At 63.1% G+C, this 10,113-nt stretch overlaps 2 non-coding genes across 2 annotated transcripts; one reads left to right on the top strand and one right to left on the bottom strand.

Annotated features, from left to right (window-relative positions):
• Positions 1-9,203: 9,203 nt before the first annotated feature.
• On the top strand, positions 9,204-9,276 carry TRNAK-UUU (transfer RNA lysine (anticodon UUU)). Its single transcript has one exon. It is a non-coding gene; the product is annotated as a tRNA-Lys (tRNA).
• Positions 9,277-9,488: 212 nt separating this feature from the next.
• TRNAK-UUU (transfer RNA lysine (anticodon UUU)) lies at positions 9,489-9,561 on the bottom strand. Its single transcript has one exon. It is a non-coding gene; the product is annotated as a tRNA-Lys (tRNA).
• Positions 9,562-10,113: the final 552 nt, after the last annotated feature.

Raw genomic sequence — 10,113 nt, 5'->3', positions numbered from 1 at the left:
GGGGGGGATCCCTTCCCTGAGCGCCGGCTGCCCTCGGGAGAGCTCCACAGAGGGTGCCGGGGGGGGCAGCGGGGGCGGCGAGAGCTTCTTCGGGGAGCCGCCGCCCCCGTCCCGGGGTGAGGAGGTGCCGTCCAGGGGCTCCTCCGGGAAGTCCCCTCCGGACCCCTCGAAGATGTACAGGTAGTCCCCGGCCAGGGGTCCCTTCAGCCAGGGCTGGGGGTCCGGCTGGGGCGGGCTGGGGCCGGGGGGCGGCGGCGGGGCGTGGAGGGGGCCGCGGGCAGCGGCGAGAGGTCGCAGCTGAGCGCGGGGGTCGGAGCCGGAGAGGCCGCGGGAGGCTTTGATGGCGGCGCAGCCGTTGCGCTGGGCAGGGTCCTCCCAGGAGATGAGAGCCTGCTCCCCCCGCCGCTTGGCCCTGCTCTCCTCCTTGTCCTGCCGCAGGCGGGACAGGGCATCGTACTCCATCTGCAGGGCCTCTGCCAGCGCCAGCTCCTTCCGGCTGATGCCCACCGACTCCAGGGACTTCCAGCGCTCCCCATTGCCGCGCGTGGCGGACATCGCTCCGGGCGCCCCCAGCAGCTCTTCCTGCCGCGGGGGTCAGGAGCGCGGCATGCTGCACGCCGGGCACCTGCCGGGGCAAGGGGCAGGGGTGAGTCGTGCAACCAATCACAGAATCAATGAGAAAAGGCCTCAGAGATCATCAGAGCCCAAGCTCTCACCCAACACCTCCTGACCAACTGAACCATGGCTCCAAGGGCCACATCCAATCCCCTCTGGAACGCCTCCAGGGATGGGGACTCCACCACCTCCCTGGGCAGCACATCCCAGTGGCCAATTACTCTTCCCGTGAGAAGGGAGCCTGGCTGCAAGAAGGTCTTTGCTGAGGGAGTGGTCAGGCACTGGAAGAGGCTGCCCAGGGAGGTGGTGGAGTGGCCATCCCCTGGACGTGCTCAGAAATCCCATGGCCGTGGCACCTGGGGGCAGGGCTTTGGTGGCCATGGTGGTGTTGGGTTGATGGTTGGCCTTGATAGGATAGAGTAGAGTAGAGTAGAGTAGAGTAGGATAGGATAGGATAGGATAGGATAGGATAGGATAGGATAGGATAGGATAGGATAGGATAGGATAGGATAGGACAGAATAGACCAGACCAGACCAGGTTGGAAGAGACCTTTGAGATCATCAAGTCCAAGCTATCACCCAGCACCATCTGATCAACTAAACCATGGCACCAAGCACCTCATCCAGTCTCTCCCTAAACACCTCCAGGGATGGGGACTCCACCACCTCCCTGGGCAGCACATCCCAAGGCCAATCTCTCTTTCTATGAAGAGCTTCTTCCTAACATCCAGCCTGAACCTCCCCTGGCACAGCTCGAGACTGTGTCCTCTTGTTCTGGTCTCAGAGGTCTGCTCCAGCCTTTGTGACTCTGTGGTGTTAGGGAACAATAATGCAGTGTTTGAAAGCCCTGTGGATGCTGAGGGACAGTGTGGTGGTGGCTCAGCAGCAGGGGTGAGGCTGTGACCTCGAGGCAAGTGGTTGGACTCCAGGATCTTGGGGGTCTCTGCCAGCCACCACCCTCCTCCAGCGCACAGCACCCACTGGAGCAGCACCATTGTCACCAGGCTGGTCCCCACTGTCCCCTCCCAGGCCAGTTGTTGACTGTCACTCACAGCAGCTCTCTCAGACACATCCTCCCCCCCTCCATCCTGACCCTGGGACCAGATGGCTCCCAATTAGCCCAGGCCAGGCTTACTCCTGCTGCAAACACATTTCCTGCGAGCCAGGCAGCTTTGAGCCCCTCAGCAGCCCAGGTCCCAGCCCCTGCCAGCTTGGGCACCTCACTCCAGCAGCTTCTTTGTGCTTTCTAACTGGGGGGAAATAAAAAACCCACCCAGAACAACAGGGGGGAAAAAAGGCCTTGAGGAGTGGGAGGGCAGGCTGGAAACCTTCCCTGCCCCCAGCCCTCCGGTCCCTGCCCCCGGTCCCTGCCCCCGGTCCCTGCCCCCAGCCCTCCGGTCCCTGCCCCCGGTCCCTGCCCCCGGTCCCTGCCCCCAGCCCTGGGCTTTTCCTGGAAAAACAGAAATCCCAGAAGCTGGCAGCTCTGGGCTGCTGGAAGCTGAACAAAGAAAATGAGCTCTGAACCCAACAGCAATAAAATCAAGACTGATTTGTGTGGCTGACAAAGCCACAAACCCCTTCTTGTCTCCAGGAGAAGCTGCTGCATCTCGCTGACGTTTGGAGCTGCTCTGCTCAGGGGCTCCTGCCCCTGCCCAGTGGGATGCAGCTGGGCCCACACGGGGACAGCACCTGGCAAACGTGGTCCTGCCTCCACCAGCAGCTGAGTGGGGACTGGTGGAGCATCCAGGAGCTGGGGAAGGGGATAGGGATGGGCAAGGGGGTGGTGATGGGAAAGGGGATGGAGATAGGGAAGGAGAAGGGAATAGAATCATAGAATGGTTTGGGTTGGAAGGGACCTTAAAAACCATCTACTTCCACTTCCCTCTCCCTGCTGCCACGAGATCACTGAGCAGTAAATCCAGCCCCAAAGCCTCCTCTGGACACTTCTTGCTCCTCTCAGTGTGATTTGAGAGCATCTGCTGGTTGCAGCATGGTCCAGCTCCCAGTGTCAGCACCCTGCCTGCCAGCCTGGCCAGCATCTCCTGGGCTCTGCATGCCCTGGGGCACCCTCCTGGGGTGGGAAGGGAAGGGAAGGGAAGGGAAGGGAAGGGAAGGGAAGGGAAGGGAAGGGAAGGGAAGGGAAGGGAAGGGAAGGGAAGGGAAGGGAAGGGAAGGGAAGGGAAGGGAAGGGAAGGGAAGGGAAGGGAAGGGAAGGGAAGGGAAGGGAAGGGAAGGGAAGGGAAGGGAAGGGAAGGGAAGGGAAGGGAAGGGAAGGGAAGGGAAGGGAAGGGAAGGGAAGGGAAGGGAAGCTCAGGGTGAGGCTTTCACTCCTTCATGCTGGCAGATGCCAGAGAGTTTATCTCTGTAACCCCACAAGAGTTGGACCCACCCAGGAGCAGCCCAGCCCAGCCCAGCCCGACGGAAGCCCTCAGGTCCTCCCTGCCGAGGGCTCAGGGGCTCTGGAACCCCCCTCGAACCCCCCCCCCAGCAACTGGTCCTGCTCTGTTGTGGCTCTTGGGGACAGTCCTTTGGCAGAGCTTTGGGGCAGAGGATGCTTGAGCTCCCCAGAGGGCTGTCCCTGTCCCCACAGCCAGGGACAGGGAGGGACAATCCCAATCCTCACGCACAGATCTTTGGAAGCAGGGCAGGCTGGGGCAGGGAGGACGACTTGGGGGCGGGCTCAGCCCTGCCTGCAGCACCTGCTCAGCGCTGGGAGGGACGGGGAAACCGAGCAGAAAATTATCCTCCAGGATCCCGTGGTGGAGAGAAGGCTGCAGCCAGCCCCAGCTCCCCCAGCCTGGGGATGGGAGCCTGGGGCAGCACTGCCACGGGTGGTGAGGGCTCACTGTGCATCCCCCGCCTCCATCCACCCATCCATCCATCCATCCATCCATCCATCCATCCATCCATCCATCCATCCAGCCACCCACCCTTCCCTCCCTCCCTTCCCCCTCGCAGGCAGCTGTGTTGGGAGCAGCTAGAAACGTCCAAAGCATCTGGGAAGACATCAAACATCTGAGGGCCAGGAAGCAAAGCAAGCCCTGGAGGGGCACCTCCCTGGGGTGTGGGAGCTGGGGATGGAGGTTATGCCTATCAGGGGAGACAATTCACACCCATTTATAACCCGGGGGAGGGAGGAGCAGCCGTGAGGAGGATAAAGCAGCAGCCTTCACCTCTGGGGCTGTGGGGTCCATCCATCCATCCTGCTGCTCCTGCTGAACAGGGAGGGATGCTGCATTCCCAGATTCTGGAGCAGCCCCTGCCCAGCCAGGAGGATGGAGGGAAGGAGGGAGGGAGAGAGGGATGAATGGATGGATGGAGAGAGGGAGGGAGGGAGTGATGCAGGGATGGATGGAGGCACAGAGGGAGAAAGAGAGAGAGAGGAAGGGAGAGAGGGATGGGGAGAGGGAGGGAGGGAAGGAAGTAAGAAGGACCTGGAGCTGATTCCCATTCCTTGGGATCCAGCCCCACAACCAGAGTCCCTGCACTGGGTTCCAGCCCCACTTCAGCCCTCAGAAGCCACCCCCTCCCCAAGCTGGGCATGAAGGATGCAGCTCCTTCCCCACGTCCTGAAGCTTCCCACGGCTGGGCCGGACCTGCAGCCCTCACCAGCAGCAATGTGGAGAGCTGCAGGATGCAGCCAGCTCAGAAAGTACGGGGTGTGGGGGGAGAAAATCTAACCAGGCAGTTGCTATGCCCCACACAGAGAGCTGAGCAAACACCTGGAAGCAGCCTGTGCCACTCCCTCCAACCTGTTGCCCTAACCCTGGAGGAGTTTCCTCCTCTCCAAGCTGATACATCTCCTATAAATAGCAGAACAAAGTCCAGCCCGGTCCAAGCTCTCTGGGGGAGGCAGGATGTGAAGCTGCCTGATGCCAAAGGCTCTTCCATCATTTTCCTACGTATTTCCCCCCTCAGGAGGAAATCCTGCCCTGGGATGATGGGCTGGGTTTGGGGTGGGAAAGGCCCTGGCTCGGGGCAGGAGCCCTGCATGGTGAGGGCTGAGTCTGCCCTGGGGACAGCAGAGGGGGCAATGGGGGTGTCCTAGCCAGGTGTGGGGCAGGGGGCTGCATGGGTGGGGGGCTGTCAGAGCCCCCCCTTTGCAGCAACAGCCACGTGCTGGGCTGCACAGAATGTGCTGAAGCTCACCCAGCAGCTGCCAAGGATCTGAGGAGCCAGGGCAGGACCCCTCTGCAAAGCCACCCACACCGCTGCAGCCCCTCCAGCGTCCCCACATGGAAGCTCTGGAGCCCACCACAGCTCTGACAAAGGAGGTAAAACATCCCCAGAGGGCCAAGAGAACCCCAGAGGGCCGAGAGAGCCCAGCAGGGCCCAAACACCCTGGTGGGGCCAAAGCATTCTTCCTGCCCTCCCCAGCCCCAGGCTACCCACCCACGGCTGAGCTTCCCAAATTACTCAACTTTGGCTGCCCCAGCCCCCAGCCCCCAGCCCCAGGGCCAAGGTTTCTGGGTGCTCAGCCCCCCAGGGGGGGTGCTGGCAGTCAGGTTCTCCCCGGTACAGCAGCTCTGGTGCTCAGCTGCTATGCAAATCTCAGCTTCCTCTGTGGTGAGTACCTGGCACGGGGTGTCTGGCTGGGGGGCAGGGGGATGGTGTGCACCCAGCTGCACCCCAGCGCTGATCCTGCCCTGCACAGCCTCCATGGGAGCTGAGCTTGGCAAGGAGGAGCTGGAGTCCCACATACACCCAGGGAGGCAGTGCAGAGCGTGGCACCTCCCCAGCCTTGGTGCTCCTCACTGCTCCAGCACCCAGGAGGAGAGTGCTGCTGGCTCAGCTCCCCTCTGGGGCTGCTCTCCTCCAGGCTCTCAGCCCCAGGGCTCTCAGCCCCAGGACTGTCAGCTTTTGCTCCTCACAGAGATGCTCCAGGCCCCTCAGCATCTTTCTGGCCTCTGCTGGACTCTCCCCAGGAGTTCCCTGCCCCTCTCAAACCGGAGATCCCAGAGCTGGACCCCAGTAACTCCAGCTGTGGCCTCACCGGGGCAGAGCAGAGGGGGAGGAGACCCTCCCTTGACCTGCTGGCCACACTCTCCTCAATGCACCCGCGGGACCCTGCTGTGATTGCAGCTGTCCCCACGCCACACACTCCCCAGGGCTGCTCCCTGCTGCCACGGGGATCCCCCAGCCCCAGATGCTCCCACAGCTGAGCCCAGGAGGGGGTGCAGAGAGGCCGTGCAGCACCCGGGGTGCCCCTCTCTGCCCACGGCACCTTGGTGGGGCGCAGGGCCTGGCTGGCCTCATTCTTCACACCAGCCCCAGCCCAGCCTGCAATGGGAACTGACTCCTTCAGCTGCTCTGCCCACGGGATTTAGATGTGGTAGGAGAGAGCCACAGCCCAAGGAAGCCCCACGGCCACGTGAGCATCCCACAGGCAGGGAAACACCTCCCTGAGACATGCTCCCTGCATGCTGCTGCTGCTACGACCCCCCCCCTCCACACGGAACCCCCAACAGCAGCAGCACCCCAGCCTCACACACACCTCCCTGCCCTGCACCTGCGGCTGCTGGTGTGCATCAAGCCTCACCCCCACCCCTAACGTGCATCAGGCTTCACCCCCATCCTCGGCATGCATCCAGGCAACGCTCACACACTGCAGCGTGCAAGGAGGGCTGGTGCCTGGCTGCACGGCTGCTGGGCTGGAAAGGCAGCTCCCGGCAGCTCCCGGCAGCGGCGTGGATCCTCTCCCCAGCCCCATTCCGCTCGGTGCTTAAGGAGGTGAGGCGGGGCAAGTACCCGGCCGGGGCGGTTAGCCCGGGAGTGCCAGGTTGCCCCATCTGCCAGGCAGGTTTCCCTCACCCCACAGCTCCCCTCCAACCCATCCCTCCCTGCTTTGGGAGGAAAAGCATCGATTTTCCTGAACCGTGCTGGTGCTAGCTCAGCCCAGCCCGGATCCTGTGACAATGACATCCGCGCCTGGCCTTCCAGACAGGAATAGCTGCGGCTGGGTCAAGAGACCTCCTCTGCTCAGGGGTAAACGGCTCCTGTGCCCCTGGACTTCACTGCTGAGCACACAGAGCAGCGTCTCTGCAGGCTCCGGAGGCAGAGGGCTCTGCTGCAGGAGCAGAGGCAGCAGCACAGCACATCCAGCATCCTCAGAGCTCCTTTCTGTCCCCACACACTGGAGGCAGAGCCCACGTCGGCGCCGTGCCTTTGGTGGGACAAGCTGACCCTTCCCTGGCTGGCCTGTCCCTGCTCCCATCCTTGCCACCGTCCCTGGCCCTGCCTCCATCCTTGTCCCTGCACCCATCCCTATCTCCATCCCTGTTCCTGTTCCCATCCCTGCTCCTGTCCCCATCTCCATCCCCGACCTTGTCCCTGTATCCATCCCTACTCTCATCCTTGTCCCTGTATCCACTTCTGCCTCCATCCCTGTCCTCATCCCCATCCCTCCACCTTCGTCCCTGTCTCCGTTCCCATCCCTATCCCAGCTCCTATCTCCATCCCTGTCCCAGTTACGGGGGGGCTCTGACACGCTGGGAGGGAGCAGCACTCCCCACCCCACCCCCCCTCCACTTCGCAACTTCGCGATTTGACGCTCCCCGTTTCATTGTTCTGCTCACAAAAATCACTCAACTTTCCTCCCCCCCCCCCCGCAACTCCCCAACCCCCAGCCCCTCCGGTGCATTTCCCGAGCCCCCCGAGCCTCCCCCCCGCGCCCCACCGGCCCTGGGGGGTGCAGCACCCGGGACCCCCCCCACGCCAGCTCCCACCGCCTGGGGCTTTTTGGAGGGGCTGGAAAACCACCAGGCTGGGCTGGAGCTTTGGGGAAAGATTCGCAGCAGCCCCCCCCCCCCCCGCCCCCGAGCGGAGCTCCCACATTTCCCAGGCGCTGGAATTCTTTCTGGATCTAGAAACTACTCATTTTATTCTCTTTTAAGATGGGGGGCGAGGGGGGGAGAGGGGGAAGAGAGACCCTTAGTGAGCAGCTCATTGGAGAACCAACCTGGTACCCCCCATCCCACCTCCCGGAACCCAAATCCAAACCATTCCCACCCCACCCCCGGGGGCTCAGCCCTACCTGCTCCGAGCGGGCTGCGGCGGGGCCGGGCTGGGGCCGGGCGGGGGCCGGGCGGACGGCGGCGGGGCCGCGCCGCGGCGGCGGCAGGAGGAGGAGGAGGAGGAGGAGGAGGAGGAGGAGGGACGGAGGAAGGGAGGGAGGGAGCACGGCGACGGCGGACAATGGAGGGGCTCGGCGCGGAGCGGGGCCATCTCCCGGCCGCCCGTCGCATTGCACGGAGCCCGGGGAACCGGAGGGGATCCGGGGACAAGGCGGAGACGGACCCCGGTGGGCTCCCGGTGACTCCCGGCTTCTCGTTGCGTGGCGAAGGGATGTTCTCAGCTTCTCCCCGCCACGATCCTGGGATGCCGCTCGCAGTCCCCAGGGTGCTTCTACCTTCTCCCGGTGGTCCCAGAATGGTCTCAGCATCTCCTTCTCTGTCGTCGGGATGGTCCCAGTTTTCCTTCCCGGATTCCCCGGGATGCTTCCCGCATCCCTCTCCTCACTCAACTCCCCTGCCCCGCTGCCAGCAGGATGGTGGGTGGGCAATGAGCTCCTCCCGCTCCCTTTGCTAGCCCCTTCGACCTCCCCAAAACGCTGCACTCCCCCCTCCTGGGGGGGTGATCCCTGAGGTGCCCATCAGCACCCATCTCCTGCTGCTTCCCACTGGGCTACTGCAGGTGCTTCTCTATACCCCTCCGGGGACGTGTAGGAGGATGCTGAGACGCCCTACAGCTACCCTGCTGGGGCTGGGGTACTCATCCTGGTCTCCAGGGCACACCACACCCCCACACCCCCGCCCCCCAGCTTGGTGGGGACCTCTCCCCCATCCCTGAGGCTTGGGGGAGAGCCGGGACAGCGGCACAAGGTGCTGGTGGGTGTCAGATGTGCCGGAGCCATGGCAGGAGGGGCTGTAATTGAGCAGCTGTCCCTGGGAGGCTCTCTCCGATGGGTAATATCCACCTCTCAAACCCCAGTGCCACACTGGAGAGCCACAAGCCGCACTGGGAGGGCTGCGGGTCACAGCCTGTGGTTTGGGTTTGTTATCCTGGCCTCCCTGAAGATCCCACAGGAGATGAGAGGATGGAGGCTGTCGCAGGACTCACCACGCTGTGCAGGGGGAAGCGAGGACTTGGGGGGTCTCCCGGCTGGGCATCCCCCAGGGGCAGTGGGGTGCAGGCAGAAAGGGTCAGGTAAGAGACTACAGGCAAGAGGACAGAGGGAAGAGAGGGCAGGTAGAAGGTACAGGCAGGAAGGGTCAGGTAAGAGAGTACAGGCAAGAGGATAAAGGGAGGAGAGGGCAGGTAGAAGGTACAGGCAGAAAGGGTCAGGTAAGAGAGTACAGGCAAGAGGACAGAGGGAGGAGGGGGCAGGTAGAAGGTACAGGCAGGAAGATACGGGAAGGAGCGGGCAGCAGGAGGGTAGGGGAAGAGAGGGCAGGTAGGAGGGTGCGGGCAATGGGGTGCAGGCAGGGGAGCGCAGGCAGCGGGGGCACAGATGGCGACAGGCAGGAAGCAGGCAGCCGCGCAGCGAGCGGGCAGCGCCATGAGGAGGCAGAGCAACCCTCGATCCCAGAGCCCGGATAGCTCAGTCGGTAGAGCATCAGACTTTTAATCTGAGGGTCCAGGGTTCAAGTCCCTGTTCGGGCGGACAAATTTTTTCCCCCTACTTCTCTCTTTCCGTTTTGTTTCTCTCCCCTTTTACGCTCTCTCAGCAGCGATTTTTCCCGTCGGGAGGTGCAGGCTGTGCTCCTGGACAGTTCGGGAAGGGAAATAAAGAGGGGAAAAAAAAAAAACACGAAAAAGCAAAACGACACAAGATTAGGAGAGGATTGTGAGGGAAAAAGCGAAAAGGAAGCGTCCGCCCGAACAGGGACTTGAACCCTGGACCCTCAGATTAAAAGTCTGATGCTCTACCGACTGAGCTATCCGGGCTCTTGGCGAATCATTCGGAGGCCGCTCCTTTCACCGCACCACAACACCCAGTGCTGCCAGCGGCTTGGGGACATACCGGGGGCTTTTACCCGCCCGAAGGAGCCTTGGAGAGGGCCTTCTGTGGGGCCAGGGGTACAGCGGGGCTGGGGAGACAAGAGGCAAGGGAGGGCTGGCGGAGTGCAGTGCAGTTCTGTACCTTGCTGAGCAGTTCTGGCGTGGGGGGTTTGCACCGAACCCGTAGGGATTGCACCGAGCGGGAGAGTTTGCACCGGACCCGTAGGGGTTGCACCGAGCCCGGGAGTTTGCACCGAGCCCGTAGGGGATGCACCGAGCCCGGGAGTTTGCACCGAACCCGTAGGGATTGCACCGAGCGGGAGAGTTTGCACCAGACCGGGGAGTTTGCACCGGACCCGTAGGGGCTGCACCGAGCCCGGGAGTTTGCACCGAGCCCGTAGGGGCTGCACCGGGCGGCGGAGCTCACACCGCGCCGGCAGCGCTGGCGCCGGGCCCGGGGCTTACGCGCTCCGTCCTGCAGCTCGGTCCTCCACTGCG

This window comes from Melanerpes formicivorus, unplaced genomic scaffold (assembly GCF_026170545.1).
Source record: "Melanerpes formicivorus ecotype bairdi unplaced genomic scaffold, bMelFor1.0.p_v2 SCAF_46, whole genome shotgun sequence".
In the NCBI taxonomy this organism is placed as follows: domain Eukaryota; kingdom Metazoa; phylum Chordata; class Aves; order Piciformes; family Picidae; genus Melanerpes; species Melanerpes formicivorus.
Note: the sequence above shows the minus strand (reverse complement) of the source record. Positions and strands in the feature narration are given on the sequence as shown.